Below are 7,735 nucleotides of genomic sequence, written 5' to 3' on the forward strand. Positions count from 1 at the left end.
GTCTCTGTCTCTGCCTCGCAACCTCGCCGCCTCGCCGCTTCCGCCTCTGCTTCGCAACCTCGCTGCCTTGCCGCCTCTCCGCCTCCGCTATCTGCATCTGCTTTCTTGCTTTCCTCCTTTTTTGCTTTTTATTTCTGCTTTTTGATTTGGTATTGTTTTGTGTTGTTGCTGTTGTTTGGTGTTCTTAGTGTTGGTGTTGGTTGGTGTTGGTGGTGGTGTTTGTGTTGGTGGTGTTGGTGTTGGTGTTGGTGTTGGTGTTGGTGCTGGTTGTGGCGGTGGTGTTGGTGTTGGTGGTGGTGGTGGTGGAGGAAGTAATTATGTTGGTAGTGGTGAGGGTATTTTTGTCTAAAAAAATAAAAAGGATGATTTTAATACGAAAAAAACGTTAAAGACAATTTTAAATCCAAAATTACAAGAGAGACGATTTCGATTCTGGCACAAAACTTTAGGGACCAAAATCGTACTTATATAATAACATACTTATACATTACAAAATTTACCAATGTAAAATTATTAAAAAAGTTATTTAATTAAAACTAAAATCTTAAAACTTTTTATGAAAGCACTTGTATTTAAACGATATATGAAAAAAATAGAAATGAAAATAGTGCATTCAAGATATTAAAAATTTTAAATTTAAAAAAAAAAGAGAAAAAATTGGTGAAGGAACTAGTTTGGTGCACGACATTCAATTTCAGGAACTAAAATGAGTCACTTAGGTAGCATTTGTTTTGAGGTACTGAGACTGAAACTCAGTATCATGTTTGTTGGTTTAGATGCTAGTACTAAAATTTCTGTCTCTATCTCTAAAATTTTAGTATTTCAGTACCTAAAAAAAGTGGAGACACAGGAGACTAAAATTTTTAGAGATGGAGACTGAAACTTTAATAACATTTTATACCTAAAATACCCTCATTTCAATTAATTAATTCCAATTTTACTCTTTGTGCAAATTAAATTAGAATTTCATTCTTGTTTCAATTTTTGTCTCCCATTTTGCACCAAACAGAATATTGAGATTTATTTCAATTTCTGTCTCTTAGTCTCTGTCTCTCAGTCTCAGTCTTTCCATTTTTGTCTCTCCACCAAACGCTACCTTAATGCAAAGTGAGGGACTAATTTGGTGCATCTACAATGATGACATAATGGATGACACGTGAACAAATACTGTTGCAACACGTGGCACAACCATCCACATCAGCATGCCATGTGTCACTGATAACCACATCATCATACCATTACACATGGCCAAATCATGGAGTGACACGTGTCACTTACAATCCACGTCATCGAGCCATGTCATCACGTCGTTAATGGAAAATGAGTCAGGGACAAATATAATGCACTTTTCTCAATCTCAGGGACGTAATTGGTGCAATTGAAATCTCAGGGACGATTTTAATGCACGACGCTAATCTCAGGGATCATTTTAAAATTTAACTCAATCTCATCTTCTCTCAATTCGATGTAACTCCAATTCTCCTTCGTCAAAGTTAAAATTTCTCTAAAATTCTATTGCGCACGCATAAGCTACAATACAAATGAAGAATGGTATCACGTACGAGCCGCGCCAAGGTTACCTCAAGACTTTTTTTACCAAAGAAATTGTTCGGACGTATGGGCTATTGTTGTCAGACTCATCTCCAATGTGAACTCCATCATTATCAATCACTATCATTGTCGACCCGTAGAGGAAACACGCCAATAACATTGCCGATGCCATTTGCAACCAATTTCTTGAGATCTGTCTCTATTGCTACGAAAAATCATCACCTTTTCGCGTCATTTGTAACAAAAAGAATCCTATTTTTATTAGGGTCAAAAGTTGTCCCTCTATGAGCGTTGTTTTAAGTTTGGCGGTTATTCATATATTTATTTTTCTTTTCCAATCTCATTTTATATTTTATTTTCTATTTACTTTGCGATCTTGTTTGATTGCGAATATGAGGAAAAAAATCATTACTTCCAATTCTAATGGACTTCATCATTCCGTCTGTTCTTGCCTTTGATGCAAGAGATAATGGAGTCAAATTCATGGATATCAAACTAGATATTTATTTTTTGATAGAAACGAGAATATGAAAAGTTGTGGCCATTGGTTTGACGTGAAAAGGTGAGTTTCTTTGTAAGTATATGTTTGAGTTAATTCAAATGAGTAGGAGAGATTTATGAAGATCAAGTGAGAGACTAGATTATTAAGATGGATTTTAATTTTTATTATAAAAAGTGATTGAAGACTAGTGGAGATATAAATGTGATGAAAAGAGCATTTTAGAAATTTTACAAAATTCATAATGGAATTAATTTTAAATTTAATGGTTGAATATTTTTGCCAAATGGTATTGATTTTTTATGGGTACAATGTCAATTTATTTTTTTATGGTTATTTTTATTAGTGATTAAATATTTAAATATCAAAAATAGCTATTTACTCAAAATGCTATATATCCACAAAATAATTAGATATATATAATTTTTAATGACACTTTTTCTGATTGAGGTGAGAGATACTAGACGGTGAAATGACGTAAATGACGGAACTAAAATCGGAGGGATGTAGACTGCGACAGCACTAAGAAAGGAGAGACGCAAAACAAAATGCGTGACAGCGTTGTGGGCTGGATGGGGTTGCGACTATGATGGAATCCGCGCGCCGGCAAAAAGTGGTGAGCCTCTGGTAAGAGCGTACGGAGTATGAAAAACCTGGAGACTGGAGAGTGTGATGTGTGTGTGTCAGGGTTAGGTTTTAGTTGGGGGAGGGGGGGAGAAGGGTAGTTGTAACGACCCAACTTTTGACACGTCATGACTGAAATAAAATGGGTTAGATGTCAATACACTGATCCTTGTTGTCAACTATTTCACCAATAGATTTAACTAAAAATTTTCTTGTATTTGTGTATGTGGAGGTAGAAGAAAAAGTTGTGTGTTTTTCTTTTATCACATACATCTATATATATTATGAGATTAATAACTGATTTTAGGATCAAATCTTATGAATCAAATTACAACTTAATTTGAAATAGAATCAGTTAGGATCTTATCCATATTTAAAACTCATCATAGAATAAATAATTAATTATTAAATATTCTCAATTAACATATTATTATATTCATGGTGCTAGCAAATAATATAATAATATTCTATTTGAATTAATATAATTATTTATTTGATCAAATCAAAATAATAATTAAATAATTATTTACCAAAGATTAGAACATTCGTTAGTGGGTGACTCCATAGATTCAATACTAAGCGGGTAGTAAATTAGTTATACTAAATTTACTAATCAAGGTTGGCATCTAGTAACCCTCCTTGACGACCTGATAGTATGAAGTAATAATATTTTTACTAAGAACCCAAGATGAACAGAAAATATAACTCATTCCATCTTTTCAACTTTTGGCTAACTTTTAGACTACAGTTTGATTGTCAAACTCTAACTTGTTATCATTATTATAATGAATTATGAATAACTTAAGAAACTCATTTCTTAATTCATTCAGACCCCTTGGCCAAGGTATTGTTTATTTCATTCATTATAATCGTAGAGTTCAAACTCATTACTATGGTTGATGGATTCCATATTGACTAATCATTAAATCTACAAATATTTAAATTATACACAATGTCCATTCAACCAGCACCGTAAGATATTAGGTGTCTAGAATCAAAATATAATAAATACACCGTCAATTACTATAATAGTCACAGGTCAAAGAAAAATTATTATATTATATTCATCATAAGAATATCCTATTGACAAATATATGGTAACTATAACTATTAAGAAATCTATATATATAATTTAATAAATGAGATCTATTAATTTTCATCCAATGAAGACTATTATATATATCGGAAATATTTGGTAACAAAAAAAATCAGCCAAAAACAGCCATAACTTGCCTTATTTAGCATTCATTAATTGTTGCAACAATTAATGAACGCTAAATAAGGCAAGTTATGGCTATTTTTTTTTTGTCTACCTAACATTACCCATATATACCCGAATCACTAATGTCTCAATTTTAGTGATTCTACGATTAAGAACAATTTAAATTAAAAGTATTCAAAAAATGTATATCTCATTATTACGATCCCTATCGTTATTATTTGTTTCTAATTTTAATTAAGGACACTATCATAAATTATAAAAGTTTATTCTTACAATAATAATAATAATAATAATAATAATAATAATAATAATAATAATAATAATTTTTGTTAAACATACACACTTGGATTTAGATCCTCTAAAGTTTGAATTTTACTTCAAAGAGTAAAGTGTGATCTCTCACTATTTATTTCATAGGTGGGACCAAAAATAAACATGAGAGAAAAACAATTTAAGGATAGAAGATCATACTTTATCCTCTAAAATAAAAATTTAAAATTTAGAGGATCCAAATTCTACACATTTATCTCCAACAATGACTAATATCAAACATTTAGGTGTTACTTGTCGTACAGACCCAATCGACTCTAAACTCAAAATTTCATTATCAAGCATTACTAAAAACCTTTGTCGGATTAGCATGATCAATAAAACTCTTAATATTTGCGATGAGATAAAGCATAGAACTATATTTTTCACAAACACATAATAAAAGTTATAATAATATCACAATAAAGACATAAAAAGATAGGTCAAATATATAAGTTGAGAGTACATGCCAATATCCAAAATATAGAGTATTTACATCGAGTATATACATAACAAGACATGAAAACAGTCCCGACTCTCACATGGTCCCCTAAACTAGAACCGACATACTAAAAGAATCTATCCCTCAAAACATTATCAAAAGAGAGAAAAATGTATTACTAAAGAATAAGGTCGTATAGATTCAAATAAAAAGTGCTTGTCATCAAGTCAAAAGTGATCCTCGGAGTATTCCTTAGTAACTCCTCCGGACACCTCTGAACTAAGGTCATTAGCTGCCAAGTCTGTCTCCATCTGTGGACGTAGGAAGAAGGGGGTGAGAACCTAAGGTTTCTAACAGGGTAAAATGGAAAAAAAGGATCCTAAGATCTTTGTCTCTAAGTTGTCGTTAAATAAAAACTCGCCACATAGAAATAACAGAATATAAATATATAGTAGATAAACAGAATTAGTCATATCTCACGGGGTTCATCTTTACTTCCGATACTTTAATATAATTACTTCACTAACAACTTACACTCTTATTCATTTCTTTAACTTGTTTTAGCCTAATAACTCCTTAATGACCAAATTTCTATTTAAATAATTAATATAACAAACGGGATCAGATTCACACAAATTATATATTCACATGTTCGCAACGGGCTGAAGTTTATGTCAATGCCATTTAAGCATGGTTTTAATTCTCGAACTCAAGATTATTCAAAAAAATAACGGCGATTGCTATATACAGATTTTTGATTCAGCAACTATTAACCTTCTAAGGTACATATATGTTGTAAAAAGCTTAAGCATGGAATCTTTACTTATATAAGGTAATTTTCCAGGTTCAAAGCTTTAATGTAAAACTGATTTTGAGGTATTCTGATGAGAATTGAATTTTATAAGAAATTTTAAAATTCTATTATTACTTTGAGAACATATAAAAAAGAGCAGAGAACAGTAATTTTAGTAAATTTGTAAAAAATTCATTTATATCCAATTGTCCTTTAAAATTGGTGACCTTAAATTAGACTCGCCTAGCTTTCAAATAAATTAAATTTTGGTTCAATACCATATCACACCAGCTAAGAATATGACCTTATTTTAGAGGAAGCTATTTGTAAAAGGCTGTGAGCTAGTTGCCTTTCCACGTGTATACTTTTTTGTTAAACATGGCATAAATCTGAAATTTAAACTGAATATAATAGACGTACAAAACTTTAAATTTTCACTAGTCTCAACTTAATTACTTATCATAATTAAAAGTTAAGTGAGTTGGAAGTTGATGCTTTTGTAACAAGATAACATAATTTTTTGTAGAATCCAACAATTTTCAAAACTTCATTTCTCTCAACCTACTCAACAATAAATTCTAAAATTTTTATGAAACATTCAAGACACCACCAAGGTTTCATAAAAAAAAGTTTCATCTAAAGTGGTGGTCTAGATTATTCCCGTAATCTATTACAAGTTGCTGCTAAATATGCAGAAATTCTGCATTAAATAATTTAACAACCTTACACCCCAAATTTTGTATCTAAGCTTAGGACTCATCTAAAGTCACAATTCCAACTAGTACTTAATTAAGAAAAGTTGTTAGAATTAGTAGTACATCCCTAGAAACTTGAAATCAATAATTCACAAATTTATACGTACATATTCATAATAGTTCATTAACTTCCAACAAAATTTTCAAGCATACCTCGTCATCATCAAATCACATAACTAACAGAAATCAGCATCCTTAAACACAGCCACAAATCAATACCTAACTATTTTAATCCTTATTTTTGTTGTTGATCAAGCACAAGAACTTGTCCTTGTTGCTTCCTTGAACTCGATCCCTAATCACACTAATAACCAGAATTTTTCTATCGCACGCAAGGCCATTCGGCCGAATCAAGTACAAGTAAGAAAAAATCAATTACCCTTCTTTGCTTGTGGTGGTGGCTATTTATAATTCGAACAAGCTAAAAGAATGGAGCAAGGGATGGGTCAGAAATTTGAATTGGAGAAGAAGAGAAGAAGATGAAGATGTTGTCCTTACCTAGCAAAAAACTTGACGGATTAGCTAGGTGGGTAGGATGCAACTCTTGCCTCAGCTTTGATCGTCCTCCTCCTTGCTCTCTTTTTTGTTCCCGTCGCTGATCCTCCTTTTCTCTTTTTTGTTTGGGTATATGTGATGAAAAATAAATGATATTACTCACTTATACATGTAGTGAAGAGAAAAAGAGCTGAGGTGTTGAAAAAGGTTTCGTGGCTTTTTCTCTCTTTAACATGGCAGTAACACATTGATGAAAAAGTGAAACCATGGTTTGTGGCTGAGTTTCTAACTATGCATATAGAAGAAGTAATCAAGGTTTAGTTTAATTGGATGGGAAGTGGTTTGGTTGGACTAAAGAAAAAAAACCAATTTAGTTTAAAGCTTGATTCATCAAAATAATGTGGTTTAATGATTCACTTATCAATTTTTTTCAAGAACAATTAAAGAGATGATTAAAATCTTATAGAAATAATTATTCCGCAAAATAATTGAATTAGAAGGGTAACTTTTGAAATTACCAAATTTCGCCGTTAATTAAAATAGAATAAAATAATATTGAACTTGGCGATATAAGTTGAATTATATTCCTCTATCTTAATATTTTTCAATCACATATACTTATATCAATTTATGAAAATTATTATTTTTAGAAAACAGATAAATTTTTGAGGTAGAAAAATCAAGTTCTTACAGTAGCGTAGTAGTGCGACTAGGCACGTTTGGGAGGTATTGATCAAGAAACTACCAGAGACAAAAGGATTTTTAATTTTTTATTTGAAATACTAGAAATGGTGCTTATAAGCGTTTTCAATTTTTGGAATTAAATGCTTTTTAAAATGAATATAACTTATTTTATTTTTTGAGTTATTATTTTTTTTCTTTTGTTTCTGAATTTTTATTTTGATTATTTTGAAAAAGAATTTAAGTTTTAAAAAATCTTTAAGATAGATAATTTTTTTTAAATAAATACGAAAAAATTTATGTAGATGTTAATGATCTTATATTAAAATAAATAAACTAAAATAATTTGTATTACTGTTTTAAT

General features: G+C 30.7%; 1 long non-coding RNA gene across 1 annotated transcript; it reads right to left on the reverse strand.

Annotated features, from left to right (window-relative positions):
• Positions 1 to 4,622: 4,622 nt before the first annotated feature.
• LOC107466637 (uncharacterized) lies at positions 4,623 to 6,959 on the reverse strand. The gene is made up of 2 exons (XR_001587754.3): positions 6,694 to 6,959; positions 4,623 to 4,958 (listed from the first exon to the last, which is right to left on the reverse strand). It is a non-coding gene; the product is annotated as an uncharacterized LOC107466637 (long non-coding RNA).
• Between the last annotated feature and the right edge of the window lie 776 nt (positions 6,960 to 7,735).

Source organism: Arachis duranensis, chromosome 9, assembly GCF_000817695.3.
Source record: "Arachis duranensis cultivar V14167 chromosome 9, aradu.V14167.gnm2.J7QH, whole genome shotgun sequence".
Lineage (NCBI taxonomy): Eukaryota > Viridiplantae > Streptophyta > Magnoliopsida > Fabales > Fabaceae > Arachis > Arachis duranensis.